The following is a 23,103-nucleotide window of genomic DNA, read 5'->3' as shown; positions in this document are numbered from 1 at the left end:
TGGGCAATTACTTTTGTCTGTCTTTTTTCTTTTTCTTTTCTTTTTCTTTTTTTTTTTTTGGTGGGGGGGCGTAAAGCAGCAGAGCCTCTAATGATTAAAGCTGTTGGATCTGGGTTGTAGGACTCTTATAAATGGTCTTCTTCCTTATTGTGGACTTGCCTCAATTTGAACTGTACCCCCAGGTCTGATTGTGTCACAGGAAACCAGCAAAGCAAAACCATATTCTTCACAGGATCGAAGGGTAAGATATACTTACTAAGGGCCTAAAGCATACTGATGGGGAAACACAGAGCCAGCTCTCCCATGAGGTGCAGTGAGGAAGTTGCCAGAAGGACAGAACACAACGCCTGGTTCTCTTGCTGCTGTGGCTCTGTTGTTGCCACTTGGCCTCTATTGCTTTCGAGAACTCCTCCTCGTCCCCTAACCATCTATCCAATACTTCAAGGGGTTTCACAGGAGAGATAGTCCCATTTGTCCAGATTTCCCTTGTGTCCACTTGCAAAATTGGACATCCTAGAAGCACGTTCAGGTCCTTCAAACTTTCCTGCCCTGTCCCTATGACATCAGAAGCACCTACACCCTGGCACCAGGTTTTGGCCCGGAAATATCTAGGTTTAAAGCTACCCACTTTTGTTACCAGATCAGACACATTTTATGTTTTGTTTACAGACTTATTTTAAATTGTTTAATTATTGGAAATATTCTTGTTACTTCTTCACACTTTCATCCTCCTTGTGTAACTACTTCTTGTCACCCTTTTTTTCCCCGTTAGCTTTTAATTCAGTATTAGACATTGTTTTCATAATTGTTTGTAACTAAGAAAGTTCCCAAAGTTTCATAAAAGTGTTTTGGATAAACAGATTTTGGTTAAAAAAAAAAACAATAGTACATTTGGACTGTTTATATTTATAACAGGAAACAGTAATTTCTTGAGGGACACCAATTCTGTGCAATCCCCTCCAAACATTCAAGGACATTTTTCTGCATAGATTAGTAGCAGTATTATAAATAATTTGTTACATTGTAAAAAAAAAAAGGTACTTAAAAAAGTAATCCCTTGCCTCAGGTAATAGCGTGCTGGGGTGGTCACTGCTTCACACTCTCTGTTGCCTGAGCAGACGGCCTGAGCCCTCTCCTGCCCCTGCTGCCAGCAGTCTCTTCTTCTTCCTGCCATCTCCACAACATGACCACTTCGGGCCTGGCTGCATTATGCAGAAAGGTAGACAAGAAATGGCCACTCCATGAATGTGGGGGACAGTGAGGAGAAAGAAGGCACAGACGCCCCGTTGTTGATTCTCATGGGTGTGCAAAGGTGACACTGTGGTGGTGGGCACGAGATAGCCAAGATGGCAGGTGAGGGCAGTGCTTTTCTGCTTGCCTCAGGAGGGTTTGCACTGGCAAAGTTCATCACATGTCCTGCAGGAGCCCTCTCATTTGCTTAGTCTTCGGCCCCAAATCCAGGAAAGAAGAGAGGAGAGCCTCTAACCAGGAAAAGCGTCCCATGGTAGAAGGCTTTCCCTATTGCTACTCCCAAACTTTGGAACTCCCTCCCACAGGAGGCCAGACTGGCCCCCTCTTTGCTATCCTTCCACAAGCAGGCAAAGACCTTTCTCTTCAGATAAGCTTCCCCTGAGTGACTGGCTGCCCGAGTGGGGTTTTTTAATGGTTGTGCCTTACTGCTTTGAAAGAGTCTTTGGTGTTGCTTTTGTTTACCATCTTTTACTATGATATTTGTCTGATACTTTTTAATATTTGCATATTTACTGTTTTTAGCTTTAAATATGGTTGTATAATGAATGATGCAAGCTGCCTTGGGTCCTTGTTAAGGAGAAAGGCAGGGTAGTTTTTTTTAAATAAATGAACAAACAAACAAACAAACAAATCTTGTCTATACTTGGTGTCTTAGTCCCACAGAGGTCCTATGCACAAACAGCTGCTCACAGAGGGATGTTCCTTTGTACAATCACCATGCTCCATATGGGGATGCTGGAGAGCTTGGCTAGCCTTGGGATGTGATGCTGAGTTTAAAATTAGTGGCTATTGTTTCATCATATAGGTGCCCTACACAAAAATAATGCATACAGAGTTTGTGCTCTGAATGGCAAGGGACAACTCACATGAACATGTCACAGTGGGTGCACTCATCCACATTTGTTTGTTGTTTGTTTGGTTGTTGTTGTTGTTGTTGTTGTTGTTGTTGGTGGTGGTGGTGGTGGTGTGTGTCTGTGTCTGTGAATGTGTGTATCAATCTCCTTAAGTTTTACTCCAGTCCTTTCACTGCAAACATCTCTTTCTCTCTCTCCCCCCCCCCCCGGGAACTAGTGTCTTGGGATTCCATATTCCAGAAACTGTAACTTAAGTCTGAATGAGCTGAGACTGGGAGAGAAAGCTGTGAAATAAAGGAAATGCTTCTCCCCCTACACTTACCCATGGAATATATTTCTTAACATCACGTTGTTGTTGTTTTAAATCTAATGGCTTTTGACCTGTAAATCCCATAATTATTTAGGACCTTGATACTTGTCAGAACATCTCTGCCACAAAATAGCTACCTGTCTTACCCAGTCCCCACTGTCCTTGATATTAAAAATTGTGACATATAAGGAGACCAAAAGAGCTAACATCAAGCACCTTCTGTCTGGAACAAGCTTCCTACAAAGTTTCATCAGGCACCATCCCTCTTAGTTTTCAGGAAAGAAAATGAAATTATGTAAAGCTACCTTTCATTAGCTTGTAACCATTATTTTGAGATGTTTAAATTAGTTTAATTCTATTTACCTGCAGCTTTATTGAGCTAGTAACAGAATTTTTATTGTATTCTATTTTATTTATTGTATATTGTAATTTTGTACTGTTTGATTGTTGTGATGACTTGACGGCATTGTGAACTGCCCAGAGAGTGTTTGCACTAACGTGGCGGTATAGAGGTTTCAATCAATCAATCAATCAATCAATCAATCAATCAATCAATCAATCAATCAATCAATCAATCAATCAATCAATCAATCAATCAATCAATCAATCAGATATTCTGTTTTTGGGAATTGGTGCGAAGAAAGCGGGGGAACAAAGAAGAGCAAAGCAGGATTATGCATGTAGGTAGATGAGTTTGTGTGTGTGCACAGAAAGAAGGGATTATGGTTGTGGGCTCAAATGAAATAATGGAAAACCTTGCCTAAGCATGTAGCAACAAGCATGTGTTCATAGGCAACCTACCAGTAAAATTCCTTTATCCTGGCAGAAAGTGCAGTGCCCAGATCAAGAGAAGTATTAGTTGCCTGTCTACTCTGCTTTGATCAAAGCTCACCTGGAAATTTTATGTCCAATCCTGGGCACCAAAGTTTAAGAAAGATATTGAGAAATTAGGACATGTCCAAAAGAGGGTGACCGGAATGATGAAAGGTTTATAAACTAAATAGTAGGAAGAATAGTTGAGGGAACTGGATGTTTTTAGCTTAGATGAGAGAAGACTAAGAAGTGACTAGATTCCCGTATTCAAATATTTGAAGGGCTGTCATGTGCAAGGTGAAACAAGCTTGTTCTGTCTGACTCCAGAGCAATGGATTCATAATATGAGAAGATAATGAATTCTCCTTCAATTTAGGTTTTTAAGCAGAGGTTGCTTAAGCAGTAGATTCCCTGCTTCCGCACAGAGCTGAACTAGATGACACTTAGGGTCCCTTCCAACTTCACAATCCTATAATTCTAAATCCTGTTGTGCTGGTAGAAACCCTTGCAGGCTAAAATCTGTCACTGGAAGAGCCCAAAAAGGGGTAGAGAATGGACAGAGGAAGGCAGGAGCTGAATTAAGCCAGATACAAATTACATCTTTGAATGGATAGGTCATACAACTAGGGCACGTCCTAACTCCCCAGATCATTTACATTTCCTCCTCATCTGCAAGAATGTGTCTCTCTCTGTGTTTTTTGAAACAGAGATCTAGATGCTGAGATAAAATCATGGACTTGGAGACAGAGTGGACTGGAATATCTTCTAAAAGGTACAAGGTGGGTTGGCACCAATCTGTATGCCCTTTATTTGGCCATACAGTGCACATGCTACTCTTCTGCATATATGAAATTGGGGAGGCGTGACATGAATGCAGATATACAGTGCATGCTTGATTTGTGGACTGTGATAAAGTCTTTGATGAAGTCTGGCACAGCAAGCTGATAGAGATGTTGGAAACAAAAGCCTTCATTCAAGAGATATTCATATAAATGGGAAAATCTTCAGTAAAAGATTGGATGAAAGAGGACACAGATCTATAGAGAAAAGTGTGATAAACAATATACTGTACTCTTATTACTGCTTTGCAATTTATACCCATGGAACATATTTCGAGAATAACTTGGTGATTCAAATGACAGTATAATTGCCGATGGAGGGGTTGACAACACCTGATATTGGTGGAATATTCCTAGGTGTCAGTTTAGATGGTCTACAAAGCTTCATAAATTCAATGTAAGTAGTAAATAATTACTGATAAGAAAACCATGCTCATGATAATCAATAAAAAGCAGGCATCCCAAGCAATGCCATAGAAGATCCAAAATGAAAGTGGGGACAGTTTGGGCCAAGAGAATAATCTTGGAATTTAGTTGAATGAACAGTAGTATCATAGCCATGAAATAAAATTCAGAATGAATAAAGAGGGCCTGGAGCAGCTTCCTTAAAGTGAGGAAACATAATGTGTAATAAAAAACATATCGTTGGCATTGAGAAAGACTATTGTATGGTGGTAGGTGTTCTTAATTCTATTGTACGCCATGGAATTATGGACTTTTAACACAGGCCATGATTTTAAAAAGGGATAAAAATCTTCAAAATTCTAATGATTTCTTGGATGTATTAAAGTAAATCAAGACCAAATATCAGAAAACATTTAAAGTGCAGAAAACTATAATACTTTGGCCATGTTACGCGAAATGAACGATTCAGGTTGTTTACAAATTGTTGTTCAAGGTAAAATAGATGAGAGGGAAAAAGTTCAGGAAGGAAAATAATATATGGGCTGAAGAACCTGGGACATTGGTTTGGAAGCAGCACACAATCATTATTTAGATTAGCAGCATTCAAACTCGAGACAGCCATTATGACATCTAAGGCTGTGATCAGACAGCTGCAAAAGTGCATGCCTGATTGCATCGGAAAGGGTTGCTTTAATGGGAATAATCTCCCTTAAAGTGATCCTTCTGTCTGTCAGGGAATTGCTTCAGCTCAGCCCTAAAAAATAGAAGCCCTATAGCTTGACCAAAAAGATCTAGCCTGGGTACAGATATGGCCACGCTGGAATATATTTCCCTGTGTGTTGTGTGATCACCAGGACATAGGTCACACCAGACTGCTTCATAAGTGGTCCACATTGGGATCTATTTCCCCATGTGATCATACCCTTATTTTCTGCATGGATGGAACCACAGCAAGAGTAAGACTACAGTTATCTAGTTCTTGTTATTCTTCTTCTTCCAATTCTTTATTTTTGCATCACCCTAAGATTTTGGGATCCAAAACAGAATAGTGTATCTCAGCTTGCTAGGCATTAAATTCTTAAAGTCTGCTCTTAATTTTCATAGCCGCTGCAACTCAAAGAAAGAAAGGGAGAGGGGACAGAAAGACAGAAGGAGGAAGGGAAGAAATAAGAGGAAAGAAGAAAGACTGGTAAATTTTAGGTAGTGTTCTTTGGATGTAGTTCCGAAAATGTGTCAGTCCAGCTAAAACGGGATATTTGGAGGAATTAGCAGAACAATTTTCACTTTCTTCACAGGTGGGCAAAAGTAGTTCCTTGTAGTCCAAGGTTTTTGCTTTTTATCCTATTCCAGCTTCCATGTGCCATTTAAAAAAGATTAAAATATAATATATATCACTTTCTCAAGAGTCTGAATTTCGGGTAGTAAAAATGTAAAATGAATGTGTGCATAATAAGGAGTTAAGCAGCTTTAAAATAAAATAAAATAAAATAAATCAGGACTTCCAAAGCCGTCTGCAAATTTCTCATCTTGCCACGCTGAGCGAGAGCTCACAAAAAAAATGCTTCTTTTAAGGATTCATGACTGGAGCGCCTGATAGAATCTGCCGTCTCCATAGAGCTGGGACCTAGATTCCCTTTTAATGTAATTAAGCCTCAAGATTTATGAATACAAGAGGCCAGAACTTGATCCATGTTCATTTTCAATTACTGACTGAAAGGCCTCTATCCAGATGTCTCTATTTACCGCATTCAAACAGACGGGACCAGGGGCCTTAGGGGGACAGATCGCAAATTGTCACACTTGTTAATTCTTCACTGAGGATACTCAGCAGAGGTCTTGGCTTTGACCCAGTTACAAAAGATAGGGGTCTGCTGGAGCAAGTGCATCCATGATTAGAAGACTGACCCCATGAACTGCAAGGGTCCCTCCCTCTGCTTTGTAGGTATTTGTGCAATAATGTGGCGGTGGTGGAGGCTTCATTCCTTACTTCTTATTTCTGTACAGTTCTAGGGTACAGAAAGAAAAGAGCTAACTCTGATGTGAAAGACAAACATACATAATGAGAAGATCAACCCTTCCTTGGCAACAGTAGCTACTATGAAATGCTACAGGAGAAAATACACAGTACTAAGTGACCCAGATAATCTGGCCTATTTTAGTAACATTGTTTTAAAGGGGTTTTGCCCCTCCTTCCTCCCTCATGTTCCCAGAATCTGTAATTCTGCTTCGAATATGAGGAACATAGCATCTTTTCTTTTCTTACCAGATGCAACTCAGGGTTTTAGGTGTAATTTTAATCACCCAGACATGGATTTGTCAGAGAACAAACAGTATAATCTTTGTGATTTTAATGTCTGCTCCGCTCCCTATTTTCCTGTGCTAAGCACAGGTTAAGGATTTCTTTCATTAAAGCATTGACTTTGAAAAAAAATGTAATGTACATTTGCAGAAAAAGAAATGCAAAGCAAATGGTTAGAAATAGCTAGTGGTGTGCTTGCCTTTTATTTAAAAAATGCTAGAGCAGAACACTTTCTTTCCCTCATCTTCTTACAGTTTAGGAGATGGAAATGTTATTTATTTATTTTTATTTATTTAGTTATTGGATTTCTATCCTGCCCATTTAGACCAAGGCTCTACTCTGGGCAGTTATTTAACTGTCATAAGTCATAAATATTATTTTGTTAAATAATCCCATCTACTGCTTTTTGAATTTGGTTCCTTGTAGGTTTCTGTGTCCTTTACATAATTTTTGGTAGAGATTTCCTTATCAGTCTCAGTCTCTTAGTTGATTTTATAGGTTACATGACTGAATGGATATTCTGAAAATCAATACTGAGCAGTTCTGTACAAAGATTATGTAGAAGTAGTTCTGCAGCTCCCCAGGACAAGTCTAGCTGCTCTACGACCGCTATTTATCCTGCTATAGCAAAACTGCAGCAGTGAAGTCCTCATTTGAAGAAGGATTAGATGAGAAGATAAGTTTGTTACTGAGGCATACGACTTGCAATAGCAGCTGACTGCTCAGATAGTTAAAATGTGTGGCCCACAACATAAAACCCCACAAAACCTACTGTATATATTGGTGAAAAACACATAAGCCAAATCTCTTCTTCCTGGTAAATGAATTTTTAATTTTATGGAATTATTGCATGTGGAACAACATTAAACCACTGGGTACATAAGGTAAGCAACATGTACCATGTACATTCCAGAAACGTATTCCCTACTGTATCCACCCTTTGTGAAGAGAAGGCTGATGCCATGATGTACTTTGATCAGCTCCCCAAGTATCATTTCTGGATAGGGACAAACTGCCCATAGTCAGTAGCTGGTAATCTCCCAGTTCGACTTGTACAGCCCAAAATGGCTTGAGGCCTACCACTTCTCCCTACAGACACCTGCCCAATCACTAAGATATGCTGGGGTTCTTTCATCCTGAAGAGTTACTCTATGATCTACCATAGAGAATGATCCATTGTATGGAGATGTAAGGGAGGCTGTAGTACCTCAGTTGTGGAATGCTCTGTCCCTAGAGTCCTAAGCAGTGCTGACACTAACCTTATTTCAGTGCTGTTTAAACATGAGAATCCACCAAAGCCTTTGGGGACGAAGGATCATGGCTTTAATAGACTGTTGAGACTTCTCTACTAATGTTGTTTCAATGTATTTTTAAAAATTGTTTTCAATTATTTTGAAGTACCATCTTTTTCTGTCTATAAGACGCCCCCGTGTATAAGATCCCCTCCCCTTTTCTAACCCAGAATTAAGAAAATATAGCTTTGAGTATTCAGCCTCTGGGCTCAAAATACTTGGGCATTACAAGTCCCTGTTGAGTCTGAGCACTGCCTACAGGATCCACCTCCAACGAGGTGTGTTCCAATTGGTTTGTACAGCATCAGCTGACATCAGTTACATAAGGCTCATGACTGGAGGAAACTAAGTCTCCTGAATGTAGGAAGCTAAGCCTCATGACTGAAGGAAGCCTGTTTGCAGAGGCAAGGTATGGGCCGTTTTGTTCTCTCCTCAGCTTGCTTTTGTCTATAAAATGCCCCTCAGTTTTTTTAGTCTAAAGATTTTATACAAAAGTATCATCTTATACACAGAAAAGTATGTTATTGAATTAGTTCATATTGTTTCTCTTGGTGTACCTGGCCCTGGCTGGCTGAATAGCTCAGTGGTTGAGGTATCAGGCTGCAGAGCTAGAGGCTGGGATGTTTGATTCTCTGTTGTGCTTCCTGCAAGTAGAGCCCATTTTTGTCAACTTGGGCAAGGTGCAGAGTCCCAGGACACCCCCAGAAGAAGGGAATGGTAAACTACTTTTGTGTATTCTCTACCTAGAAAACCCTGGAAAGGGTTGCTGTAAATTGGAATTGACTTGATATCACATGATTAGTCCACCCTGAGATCTCAAGGTATAAAGCAAAATATGTATGTCTTAAACTAATATACAAGCAAGCAAGCAAGCAAATCCATGCTAAGTTCTGATACAGATGCTTTAGAATGGCAATTCAGTGCCTTTTAAGAAAGTGACTGCAATGTCCTTTTGTGTGTCTCTGCCTTCAGAGGCAGTTGGTGGCCACTTGCAGGAGAGTGGCTGCTCCTTGTATGCAGAATTCAGTGGAAACCAGTGACTCTGATTTTGCAGAAGATGGTGAATCCACTCCAGGTTTTAGTACAAACTTTCCAGGAGCATTTATGACACTGAAGCTATTTCATGGATGGGGGCTAGTATCTTGGATAGCTTTGGATAGCTGGATGACAACCCAGAACAGATTCAGTCTCTTCCCCACTGAAATTTCCAAGACCTCTCTATGCCAGCAGTTGCTTTTGCATTTGCATTTATGTGCACAGAAGATATTGCGCATAGCAGGATATAAAATAAAGAGGGGGGGGGAAACACATCTCATCATCTTCCAGGCTGCAATTTGTTTCTTGTTGAATCTTCAGAGACAGCATGTTTTGGAGCTAGGAGCTATAGTGATTGCTCCAATACAGCCCATGGAAATGGGAGGTGTGTTTCCTTGAATATCATGTATCAGAGAGCAAAGACAGGCAAATGTTTCCTGTATCCCAGCATTTTGGACGAAAGAAATAAAGTGGTTCTTTAATGCCATTTGATTTGGCTGGAAGTGAAATCCAGAAACATGGCCTTTGGAGCTATACTGGGAGATTATATAATTTGGCTTTTGTATTAGTCAAGCTAAGATTATCTAGCTTTAGAAAGCAATTGCTCTTTATACATATTATAAACATGAGGATCTGGAAATAAAAGACCGGCTGTTAAACATAACCTATTCCGCTTGTTATTGTTTATCTCTTACAATTTATTGTCTGTCACCATGCCTATTTAAAGTTTAAGCTAATATAACCAGAAAATTGCTACAACTACACTTGGATTGAGTGTGTCTTCACTATATATGAAGGAACATAGACAGTGGCAAGCTGTCATACTAGTAAACTAGTGCTAAACAGAGGAATAAATCTGTATGTAGTTGATGCAGCACTCAGATGTGGGGTATTCTAATAACATGATGATGATCAAAAAACCAAAGCACGCTATTGAAAAGATATTATATAATGACACAGAAGCTTTTACACAAGGAGAAAACCTGTTAATTCTGGCCATACTGGCCAAGATGTTCTAGGGACTGTAGGCCAAATAGGAAGACGGGAACTTTTCCCCTGTTTGAGCACCAGCCAGCATGAATGTTAATGGCTTGTGTTGGGTGCCCTAAGACATATTGCTTACATTGCTGCACCAGGAGTGACCTTCAGTTTGTTTGCCTTGATTCATTTCAAAGTTGCTTCCAGTTGTTCTACAGACTCCCTGGATTAAATCATAATGCTGATGGTCATCATCTTAAAGCTGCAGCGCTGGAAGAGGACCCTACAGTAAGTAGAAATCAAAGTAATAGCTTTGTGTTTCTTCATGGTGATAAAATCTCAGTCTCAAAACTTCTGGGTGGCTATAGGTTGGTGGATTCCTGTCAAAAAGTCCAGGGAACAAAAGAGGACCACATGATACCCCAAAATCCAAATGCTGTGAAATGGAACAGAGAGAAATCTGCTAACACCACCAAATGATAATGTGTCTTCTCTCGCATTCCTCCAGCAAGGTCGTGTTCTACAGTAAGTGGGAAAAGAGAACTGTGGGGAAAACCAATAAAGGAATGGGTGGCTGTTTCCTATCTAGTTTTCTCAGAGAAAACAACCCTATTCAGACTAGACATAGGATATTTGTCTTTGTATCCTTGGAGATATGAATGCGAATATCAGCACCACAGGTGCCTGGGAAAACCAGACACACACCCTTCGAACCAGCAGTCTACTTACCACTCACCACGTGGCACACATCTCCAGCATTGTTCTTGTCACATCAATCAGGAAGCACCCCACCCAGCACTTCTCTGCCTCTCCGCACAGCTGACCACTCTGGTGAGAAGGCAGGATGATAAGTCTCCCTGCTCAGCTATTGAGTGGTTGACTGTGTGGGGAGATGGGGAAGTGCAGGCTGGACTGCTTCCCAGAGATCGACACTGGCTGTGCACACTGCGTGGCCAGCCGCAAGTGGACTTGCTGGTTCAGGGAGAGAGGGTCCAGTTTTCCCAGGCATCTATGGTGCTGATATTCATATCCGTCACCCCAGGGGTATGAATACGAATATCCCATGTCTAATTCAGACTTGCCTGCTAATAAGTCTAACTGAAGTCAGAGGGACTTGGAGGTTTCTTTAAATAAGCTTGAATGCTGCCTGTAGAAGCTGTGGCTAGGAGGGACTTTTTTGGTTTGGGGGTGATTGTCAGTCTGTTCAGCACTAACCAACAGTTCCCTCCTGCCTTTGATTTCAGAGAAAACCCTGTCTCTCTGCTAAGAGCTTTTGCTCTTATGCAGCAAAAACAACAAAGAGTCTTTGGGTAGATGATGCATCTGATGAAGGCCTGCCATGCATGAAATTTTATGCAGAATAAAAATGATCAAGTCTTTAATATGCCATTAAAGTGTTTTACTGTTTTTTTTTTCACAGAATGGTGTCTTTTCCCAATGGGGTTTGGAGCTATAGGGCTTAGTGTTTGGAGCCCTACTGTGCTGACTAGGGACTATGAGGAGCTATAGTTAAAGAAACAACCACTACCCTTTTCCAAATTTTGTGTATTTGTGGGGTCTCTTCCAGTTCCCATCATTGCTGGGTGGCAGACATTTGTGGGACAGCCTCTCCCCATATTATAACCACCTGATCTGCTGGATGTTCTCCAATGTGTCCCACCATTGAGAGTGGTACATTATGAGGAGTGTCAGAGATCGTTGAGCCAAGGTAGACAAATTCATGGACAACCTCCAATTCTTGCATGGAGATGGTAATAGAGGGAGCTGAGTCCATGCCCTGGCCCATGTACACCAAGATCCAGGTCTACAGAGCCTGTGTCCTGAGCACACTCCTGTACTGCAGCGAGTCCTGGACCCTTCATGCACATTCCATATGTGTTGCCTCTGACACATTTTTGGTATCACCTGGCAGGACAAAGTTCCAAATAGAGTAGTCCTAGATCGAGCTGGAATTTTTAGCATGTATACATTACTGAAACAGCGACGTCTCCGTTGGCTTGGGCATGTTGTAAGAATGGCTGATGGTCGGATTCCAAAGGATCTCCTGTATGGAGAATTAGTGCAGTGAAAGTGCCCCAGAGGGAGACCACAGCTACGATACAAGGATATCTGCAAGCGGGATCTGAAGGCCTTGGAAATGGATCTCAACAGATGGGAAACCCTGATATCTGAGTGTTCAGCCTGGAGGCAGGCGGTGCATCACGGCCTCTCCCAATTTGAAGAGACCCTTGTCCAGCAGGCCGAGGCAAAGAGGCAGTCACGAAAAATCAGGGAGCTAGACGGGGTACAGATTGTATTTGTCCTCAGTGTAGAAGGGATGGTCAATCTCGTATTGGCCTTCTCAGCCACATTAGAAGCTGTTCCAAGACCTCCATGCAGAGCACGTTACCATAGTCTCTCGAGACTGAAGGATGCCTATTGTATTGTATTGTATTATGAGGAGATGGGGGAAGGGCTTTCCCAGATGTAGAGCTCTGATGGGTGAGATGCCCTCCCTTCAGAAGCCGGACCAGCTCCAACATTGCCTTCAATTCCACAGCAGGTTACAATGTAATCGTTCACCAAAGCATTGGTCATCTGAGAGGGTCCAATCCTTCACGTTGCTAGTTTTAGTTTTCTTTGACTTGTTAAGCCACCTTGAGGTGTTTTAAAATGTTTACAACTGTGCTAAAGCCGTTGTCTTGTGATTTATTTATTTTTTTATTTTATTGGCTGTATCCTGCCCTGATATCTATTGATATAGACTGGGTTAGAAATATCTGAAGAAGCAAACAAAGTTGACAAAAACTATGAATCATGACCTAGTCATTTCAGCTGTATGTAGGGATTTTGTGACTCTTATTTACTTTCTCCTCTAACTTACTCTTCTTTTAACAAATAAATACACAACTTATTAGAAAGTTGCAGAAATAACATGTATAACATAGTTTGTGCTAACTGGCTGTATTTTTTTTTTTGAATGATAAAAACAAGAATCATGTACAACAGAGAATCCAGAAGGTTACTTCAAACTTTAAACTGTGCACATCTGTCAGCTTTTGACAACAATGAATCTTAAGTAGATTTGCAAGTTATTTATGGTTATCAAAGTGATGTCCCCATTGTCGCTGGAGAATCACAGGGAGCCTCCGTTGTTTTCTGACTTCTTTCTTGCTGCGCTGTAAATCTAACTTCTGCCCATCCCATTGTTTGAAGAAAAGCAGCCATATTGTGCTGATTGCTATTAAATTAAAGCCAAAAGAGGAGGAAACAAACCGGGAAGCCCATCTTGCCAGCAGGGGAGCTGCTACCTTTTATTTGGCCTTTCAGAGGTCACAAAGTCATTGCAGGGATCTGACCTCCGATAACCTCCTTGGCTGGAAAAGCGTGCAGTTTCTCTTGGCAAGAACTTAATTAAACACAATTGAATTTCCTTGCTAACATTGGTAGCTGAAAAGCTTGCACTTTCATTGCTTGATGTTTGCTGGTTAGGAGAAAACCAAGATGCAGCTTTTGTTCCCAGAAGAAAAGTTGGCATATGTTAGTTCAGGATTCATGCTTTTCTTTAGCTGCAGTCTCAGGTCCCCTTATATTTCCCACTGTGGTTCTCTTCACGCTGTGGAGAAAGAAAGGAAAAGGGGCTTAAAAAAACAACAACAGAAAGTGGCTCTTCATTCAGATATTTGGAGACATCTTTGTGTGCTTTTATTGCACTGAAAGCATTACTCAGACAAGAACCAGACATTTGAACCAATGTGCAGTGCGGCTTGTTATGTTTGTTACCAAAATCATGCTGCCAGTTAACTTAAAATGAAGGCAGAAAATAAGCCTAGACGAATATAAGAGGATATTTGTTTGTTTAGCCTAACATATTTGTTTAGGAGCCATACATGTTTTGGGAGTAATTCCAACCTGCATGAAGTACATATTTAAATGACTGATGATGCAACCATATGCATGTCTATTCAGAACTTACTCTTGGGTGCAAAGGCCAGGAAACAGGCTAATCTTATGCAAGTGTACATAGAACTACCATTGTAATAAAAGAAGATTTAATGGTTGTTGTGGGTTTTTCGGGCTCTTGGGCCATGTTCTGAAGTTTGTTCTTCCTAACGTTTCGCCAGTCTCTGTAGCCAGCATCTTTGGAGGACAGCACAGTGCTGTATTCCAAAGATGCCAGCCACAGAGACTGGCGAAACGTTAGGAAGAACAAACTTCAGAACACGGCCAAAGAGCCCGAAAAACCCAGAACAACCATTAGATACCGGCCGTGAAAGCCTTCGTGAAAAAATACATTTACTTCTAGAGGAATGTTTAGCTAAACCTTACAGCATCACCCTGTGTAATTTGTCTGATGCTAAGTCCCATTCTGTTGATTGCTACAGACTTTCAGGAAATGGTGGAACACAGGAAACAGCCTAGGACTTAGTCAGAACACGGTGCTACTGAACCTAATATTGTTGATATTGACTGGCAGTGGCAGTTCAGGATTTCAAGCACAATTCTTCCCTATCTGGCAATGCTGAGGACTGAACCCAAGGACCTTCAGCAGGCAGAGCTTGGACTCTGCCACTGGGAACAACCTCCCATTAGTGGATTGGGTGCCTGGGGATGAATCTCCACCATCTCCTCTATGGACCCTCATCTTATGCAGAATTTGGAGGACCAAGAGGGAAATTCCTGATGTGTGAAACGAAACCTGCTTAAGATTTTAAAGTATGTGCATAAGAGTAAACAGGATAAAACAGCTGCCAGTCCACCCCACCATCACTTCCACCTTCTGCAATGATTAAATAATTGTTGTTGAAGAAATTCTAGAAGAGTTAGGATTCATCTGCAGCAGGTAGAAGGAACAGCAACAACAAAAGGGGCAGAATGTTTTATTGTGAAACAAATCCCACTATCAGCTATTGCTTCATTTAAATGGACTGGACTTGGAAGGTGGTTGATAAAGATGCACTTATGAACTGAGGCACAGTAAAATACAAAGAAGGCAGCCATCTAATGTCACTTATTAAGTTTGTTCATCCTCCATTGTACTGACTTGCACATGTCACTTCTTAAGCAGTACATGGGCCTGGCTCATGCTTCTGCTCCCAGAGCTGCACTCCCAGCACAGACTGGTTAGAAGTGGTCTCTAGGCTGCATTCTCCACAGGGACTATTATCCTTATGGCATGTTCTGCCTTCATATTTTAGTATAATTTGCCGTGCACTTATACAGTATAACCTCCTGATCTGTGAGATTAGAGTCCATGGATTCACTTATCCATGGTCTGAAAATATTAAAAGAAAAAGCCTAGCAATATATATATTTCTAAAGGTGAAGTTACCAGAACTGGCCACAAAAGGGAGCCAGAGACTGTGCTATGTATCATGTTCACTACTAAAACAGTGTTTGCCATAATCCACATTTTTCAACATCTTCAGGGAGGCTTGGAACCGATTCTCTGTGGATATGGGGGTTCTACTGTAATCTACTGTTAATCTCATCTGCTGGCATGAGCAGAAAAACTGATACTGAAACCATCTCAAATCCTGCAATATCTTCTTCTGTGCCACAAGGGGGCAATCATCTTCCAGTTCAGAACCTTATACAGTGGACCCTCTACTTAAGGAATTAATCCATATTGGAATGGTGACTGCAAGTTGAAAAGTCTGTAAGTCGAATCTCCATTGACCTACAATGCACTGAAAACTGATTAATCCCATAACCAGTGGTTTTTATTCTATTTTTATTCTATTTTGGTTTTTTTCTGGTCTGTAGGTCGATTCTCTGGCTGCAAGTCGAATCTAAATTTTGCAGCCAGAGAAGTCTGTAACTCGAAAAGTCTGTAAGTCGAGCCGTCTGTAAGTCGAGGGTCCACTGTACTGGTAGTGTGTGTAGCTTACTGGAAGCACAGATCAAAACCCAAACTGACCACCCTCTTTTTGTATCCCTCTGTCTCTTTTCCTGGCACCCCTCTCTCCACCCTCTTTTTGCCACCTTCTTTTCTGGCTTCATTTTTTCTCTTATCACCCAGCACATTGCAAATTGTTCAGCTATATTAGCCCAAAGGACCTGATGGAAAGGAGTTAGCTTTGACTGGCACCAATAGTAAAGCAATGCTGGTGTCAGTGGAGGTACCACCACCAAGAAGGCCCTGTTAGGAGTTCTGGAAGTCTGGATTTCATTTGCTTATTTTACAGTCAGAAGACCTTCCCCTCGTATCTAGCTTGAGCAAACCCTCTCTTATGGTACGGTGGCTCTGTAAAAATGAATTGGCAATAAATTCAGAACATACACAAGGAATCCTTCACATAATGCCTGATACATTCCTGGCATTCACTGCCACAAGATGTTGTGGCACAGGGTTAGAAGGCTTTAAAATGGCATTAGGTAAGGCTGTCAGTTGGTATTATTGAAATGGGGCATCCAGGATCAGAGTCACTATGCCACTGTGTACCATTTTAGGACGTCAGAGCAAAAGAAGATTTCATATTCATGCATTTATTAGAGGTTTCCCCAGAAGCATCTGTTTTGCTTATTTTATTTTATTTTAACCTCCCTTTCTCCCTTGTGGGTCCTAAGGCAGCTTGCAGTATATATTTAAAAAACAATGGTCACAATTCTATTGTTACTTTATGCTGGTGTAATGTAAACAGCCTAACTTGTAATCAATAGCTGCAAATTACATAGTGTGGACATTATTCGCTTGACTCAGCATGAGAGATGGGCAGAAACTGCTGGTTGGGCGATTCACGCTGGTTCTTTTATTGGCTGAGCAGGTGTGTTTGGCACTTCCGAGCCCCGCCTCCTCCAGTGGGTGACCACTCAGAGACAGTGCCTGGAGGAAGTAGGGCAGGGAAGCTGCGGCTTTGCCTCTGAGTGGGTACCTTTTGGAGGAGGTGGGGCTGGGAAGTGCCGGACACCTCTTTGGCCTGTAAACGAAGCAGCAGAAACCACCAAACCAGTGGTTCATGCCCATCTCTGCTCAACATGCAAAAGATAATGCTGTGTAGATCTTGTAACTTACGGCAATTTGCCAATTACACCGCTTACATTATGCTTGCAGGCCTAACTAATAGGATTTTGGCCACTGTAGCTAAAAAAAAACATGTTGGCTAAAATCCTGCTGGGATTATATGATTGCGTAACACAACTAGAGCTGCTTTTACAGGCAGATTGGCTCAGATTAAGAAAGGGATGTAAATATTATCTGAAGCACAATGAATCACACAATTCAGTACACTCAGAGAATGTCTAAGATGATTCCTTGACTTGATGGAATTTGTGTCATGCTTCTTCTGAACAGAACTAACAGACTTTAATTTAAATTTAGAACTAACTAAATTTAATTTTAATTAAATTACAATATTTAGCCTGATGGCAGAAGGACAACAAGGGCAGGGGCGCTCCCAATATGGGATTCCAAAGTTTGGGAGCAGCTACCAAGAAGTCCTTCTCTCATGTGGTTAGACTGGGGGGCGGGAAACCCTCTTCCAAGATCATAAAAATTTAGACAAGCTTATAAAGGTAGATCCAGGCAGCTTTTTGGAACCAGAACGCTGGACTAGATTAGAATTTTGAGTAGCTGTTCATGGACTATAGAGTGCCTTTATCCAGGGTGGCCACCAGTTCTGCTAGCTGCGGGATTTTGCGCTTTTGTCGACTAAGTGTAACTATTCCAAACTGTGCTAGTTGGGACCCTTCCCTTGCTCCTAGGGTTCTTAATATATTCATGCTTGTGTCCTCTGTTTGAATTCTCCAGATGCTGATCTCTTCTCTTTATTTCTTTATTTTCTGGAACTTTATTTCTTTATAATCTGGAACAGATTATATGTGGGGAAGGGGCCAGATTGGATGCAACTGTTTCCTGCCCTTTGGAAGTGGATTGAGTTAGATGAGGTTTTGCCTGGTTCCAAATGATAAGAATTCCTGTCCCCATCAATAAATATGTACTGGGGGGAAAATATATGCATCCGCTTTGCATTAACTCTTTAAAACACATGCCCAGTTTGTATCCTATAGGATGTGTGAGGCCCTGTTTTGGCAGGCACAATGAGTAAACAGCACACCCCCTTCCTACCTGATCCCAGAGGGATCCAGTTACCAGCTCATTAGGGAGAATGTGTCCTGATAATTGTAAACCGAGCTTCACCCATTTCATCCTTCCCCTGTTTTGCACATTTAATTTGCTAGGTGGCTTCATTTATTCAGGTAGGCCCAAGAAGGCAGACCCTTGAGCAGGGCCTTCTTTAGCAAACAAAAACATTAACCCTGTAACACACCACCTGTTTGCACTCCATCCTTAACTCAAAGGCTTCTTAATGACCAAAGTTGTTTAGTTATTTTTTTTCACTAGCTGGAACCCTGTTGCCTTCTTTATTAACACACAGGTTGGAGCCCTGTTCCCTTCAAAACACACACACACACACACACACACACACAAAGAGGGAGAAATGTACTCTTTTTGCCATTAATACCATACTTGTGGCTGCCTTTCTCCATATTCAAAGTGGTTACAAAGCTCTTTGTATTCTTTTTACAGACTATGTACCCTTAGTTTCCTGCCTGTCTCTTCATGCTTTCCCCAAACCTACTTGATTAGGTGACAATATGTAATTACTGGCAAACTAGTTAAATTGCTTTATAAGTATCCCAAATTCCCTCATTTCATTGCTTTCATTTATCAGTCCCTATTGTACAGCCACAAGCCCATGTAAACACAAATGATTGTTAATGAATACCTAATGCCATATTCATTATAAAATTGGGTTAATGGTTAACAATGAACGTCTGAAGTCCTTGGTTGCTTTGAGTATGTTTTTCTCCTTTTGCTGATTATAATACTGTACCTTATTTTCCTTATTGTGACTTACCTGTCTCTAGTCTGCAGTCAGGTTAACTTAAAATTTTGGAAATTATGCTTTTGTTCCTAACCTGCAGTTCCTTTCCCATAGCAGCTGCTCAAGAAGCAGTGCCACCATATTACTGAGAAAAAGGGGTGTCATTTATAGTTCATAAATTGTTTCCAGAATATAAGAGTGCTTAATGTTTAAAGCTCTCTTTTAATAAAACATGTTCATATAAGGACCCAAAAAACAGAACACAGGCTGGACAATAACCTAATAATAATCAGAATTAATCAGAATTTTGTTTGGAAAACATTTTTGCTGTATCTGCTGCTTGTATGTCTTAGGAGAACCTATGGTTTAAAAGTACTGTATACATTAGTCAAAATACTCTCTGGTGTCACCTGTTGGTGACTGGGGAGAATGAAGTTAATTTCTGAAAAACATACAAAGTACATTTCCTACACAGGTGTGGCTTGTAGTATAACAACAGCAAACACAAACTAGTGCACACTGTTATGTGCAAAGACTAAACAAATATCTAAGGACCACGCTGGATGTTACAGAAAGACAATAACACAGAGGCATAGAGAGAGAAAAAATATGGACAATTACACCGGCCAAATTAAAATAAGCATAACAACACATACCTAAATAACACTTTTAAAATGCTCAGTCCTGCTTTGTTCAGAAGAATTCCTTAACAATAATAATAATTGCATGCCATCAAGTTGGTTCTGATATATGGCAATCTTTTCCAGAGTTTTTTAGGCACAGAGTATGCAGAAGTGGCTTTCCATTCCCTTTTTCTGGGACTGCCCCCGGGATCCTGCAATTCTTCTCCTTCTTCTCTCTGACTCTGCAGCCAGATGCCTAACTCACAGATGCAAACAAACCCCAAAATTAAAACCACCTTTATCATGCAAAACCCCGTGGAAAGATGTCTTTGGACAATTGGTGCCTTTTCATTCTGGAAAATAGTGTTGCTTACTCTAAACCAAGAATGGATGACCTCAAATGGACCAGGAGCCATTCTTCACATTTGCATGCAGCCTAAGGGCTGTACTCGTAAGGGGGAGGAGCTAGAAAAGAGGGTGTGGCCAAAGAGGGCAATAGTTGCAATATTTTGAGTTTTTAAGAAACTGCTCCAAAACATTGGTTAGTTCTGTAGAGTTTCTTACTATGGGTTGTTGTTAATTGAAAAACAAGTTTAACCACAATAACAACAATGGCGTTTTTTAAACTGAAAAAGCTCATTGCACCCTCTGGTGGCCAATATGTATATATGTGCAAATGTGAATGTATGGCATATAAATCACTCAAATTGTAGTAAAATTGCTCTCTGCACTCTCTAGAGGGCAGAAGGGAACTTTTTTTGTTGGTGAGGGGCTGGGAGAGCAGTGGGTGCTTTGAGTGCAAAAATGCCTACAAAGGGAATTACAGTCCACTGGTTACATATTTACCAACCCTGGTGTAAACTCTAGAACAGTGGTTCCCAGACAGTGGTTCCCAGCCTTGGGTCCCCAGAGGCTTTTGGACTACATCTCCCAGAAATCCTGGCCAGCATGGCTAGTGGTGAAGGCTTCTGGGAATTTTATTCCAAGAACATCGGAGGACCTGGCAGGCCTGATCTGAGGACCCAACAACTGCACCAACCTTGGAGCTGATGTCACTTAATGTTCTGATCCCATTGTTGTCATCTGGGGGTGTGTGCGTGTGGAAAATCAAGGATGTCATAGGTTGAAAAGCCTTGTGAAATGATGAGATATTTTCTTCCCTGATTGATGTGAAGCAACACAGTTGCAGAGAGGAGTCACTCTGCGTTTCATTTGCCAAGGGATTTGACAGCTGCATTCACTGAATGCCCATTTAGCCCTTGAACTCTATGACCAACACAAATGCCAAAAGACAGATCCTGAAGATGAGGCTCCAATACTTTGGCTGTCTCATGAGAAAAGAAGACTCCCTGGAAAAGACGCTGATGTTGGGAAAGTGTGAAGGCAAGAGGAGAAGGGGACGACAGAGGATGAGATGGTTGGACAGTGTCATCAAAGCGACCAACATGAATTTGACCCAATTCCGGGAGGCAGTGGAAGACAGGAGGGCCTGGTGTGCTCTGGTCCATGGGGTCACAAAGAGTCGGACACGACTAAACGACTAAACAACAAAAAAGAGAAACACAACATAAGAGTCCCATTTTCAAAGTATGATCATTAACAATGTGACTCCTGCAGTTACACTGGATACCTGTATTTTCACTCTCAATTCCTGCCCTAATTCAGGATTGTTCTGTCTTGCTCCACCTCCCATTCAGTGGCCTTATTTCTGACTCTGTATGTATAAGATTGCAGACCTTTAAATCTTGATGATTACATTGCCCTTCTGTACTGCATTCTCTGCTGTCTCTTAGTAGCATTTGCAGGACCTCATAGAGGCGAACCCTTTCATTTCTTTCTTTGTGTAACATTTGGAATGAAGGGTGAAATATGATTTTCTTGAGCTCAAGTGCCTCTCCATGACAAATTTTGATAACTCGTGGCCTAGCTATAATCAAAACTGAGATTCCAGCATGTCCTTTCCACCCACCCACTGAGCAGTGTGTTAAGTGCTAAGATAAAAATATATGCTGGACAGGATGAGAAGCAAATTATTGAGGATGGATCCTACTAACCATTTGTTTTTGGTTTTTTTGGGAGAAATGATTCTCTCCAAAGAATAAAATACATATCTTATAAAGAATAAAATGGGATAAAATTGTAGCATAGGGTTAAGGAAGGTTACTTCTATAGTACCATGCAAGGCAAATTGGCTACAGAGAATGAGATACGAGGGGAAAAAATAGGGCATGATTTTCCCACCAGGTATAAGTGCATCAAATCCACTTACATAACAAGAAGACACTTTGAAGTGCTTCCCTTTCTACAAATTATTCTCTTGTAAAGCATCTTCATCTTAGTCAAGGCAAGGTTCCAACTTTCCCTGGTAGAAGAGGTTATAACACGTGATTTGTTTCTTTGTTTAGGGAAAAGAAAAAAAAGTGATATAGGGTTATCAAATTATACATGGTGTGAAGAAACTAGGTAGGGAGTGCATGTTCTCCATCTTCAAACAGCACAGAGTTAAATTAAGGAATTTGCTATGGTAGGAAAGGGTTGGTTCGGTTGGTTTTAAGCTTCCCCTCATCCCCACTGCAATAGTACAACTCCACCCTCCTACCATCAATTGAGCATGCAAGGGGAGTAAGCAAACAGGGACCAAGGGTACCTTGAGAAGCATCTTCATTCATATCTGCCACCTCTTTCTTCAGATCTGTACATTTAGTCTATCTATGTCCATTTTCTTTTTGGAAGTGTTGTATTCCTGCATTGAGCAGGGAGTTGGACTCGATGGCCTTATAAGCCCCTTCCAGTTCCATGATTCTATGATTCTGAATGGTATCTGTTGATGGATAAAGCAGGGATGTCATCGTTTTAGTGCCTGAACAAAGTCCTTGGAAATGCTTATGAAACTTCTTACTCATGTGTGTTTGTGTGTGTGTCTGTTTAACTGGACATTAAAATTGCTCCCTGTTTTCTTGGGCTAATGCCACCTTAACTAGATTTATGCGAGCATAGTAGTGTCACTGTTTTGGATGACAACTAGCACAACTCTTGGTGGAAGCTGGTTGGGAGATGTTTGCGGTTTCTGGATTTACATTATAGGGTTGTGTTTCTACACTCGTATGTTATATTTGAAAGATTTGGACATGACATGGAAATATTGAAAGTCACCATAAAGTTTTTGGAAAGAACTGGGGGGAAAAAAGGTTATTTTCATAGATTTCATTTCTTTAAATGTTTAAAGAATCTCATTTGTGATGATTTGGCTGCATCAGTTTGGGTGGTGGGAGATTAGTGCAAAGTAGAGATTGGGATAAACCAATTTGTTTGTGGATTCGTATCTGTTTGTTTACTGACCAAACAGGAGTTTGGTGCTTCCCAGCCCCACCTCCTTCAGTGGGCACACATTCAGAGGCTGCGCCCTGGCTTCCGTGCCCTGCCTCCTCTGGGTGCTCCCTCTGAGTGGCTACACACCGAAGGAGGCAGAACTAGGAAGTGCTGAACACCTGATCATCTGATAAATGAACTGGCACAGACTGCTGAACTGGCAGTGTACCCATTTCTGGAGCCTCTATAGGCATTAGTCAATTATCTCTGGTGTATAAAACAATACAC

The 23,103-nt window shown here is 41.1% G+C and overlaps 1 long non-coding RNA gene across 1 annotated transcript; it reads right to left on the bottom strand.

Annotated features, from left to right (window-relative positions):
* Nucleotides 1-5,798: 5,798 nt before the first annotated feature.
* Nucleotides 5,799-22,328, bottom strand: LOC140707701 (uncharacterized). The gene is made up of 3 exons (XR_012087885.2): nt 22,154-22,328; nt 19,540-21,046; nt 5,799-13,671 (listed from the first exon to the last, which is right to left on the bottom strand). It is a non-coding gene; the product is annotated as an uncharacterized LOC140707701 (long non-coding RNA).
* Nucleotides 22,329-23,103: the final 775 nt, after the last annotated feature.

This window comes from Pogona vitticeps, chromosome 5 (assembly GCF_051106095.1).
Source record: "Pogona vitticeps strain Pit_001003342236 chromosome 5, PviZW2.1, whole genome shotgun sequence".
NCBI classification, from domain to species: domain Eukaryota; kingdom Metazoa; phylum Chordata; class Lepidosauria; order Squamata; family Agamidae; genus Pogona; species Pogona vitticeps.
Note: the sequence above shows the minus strand (reverse complement) of the source record. Positions and strands in the feature narration are given on the sequence as shown.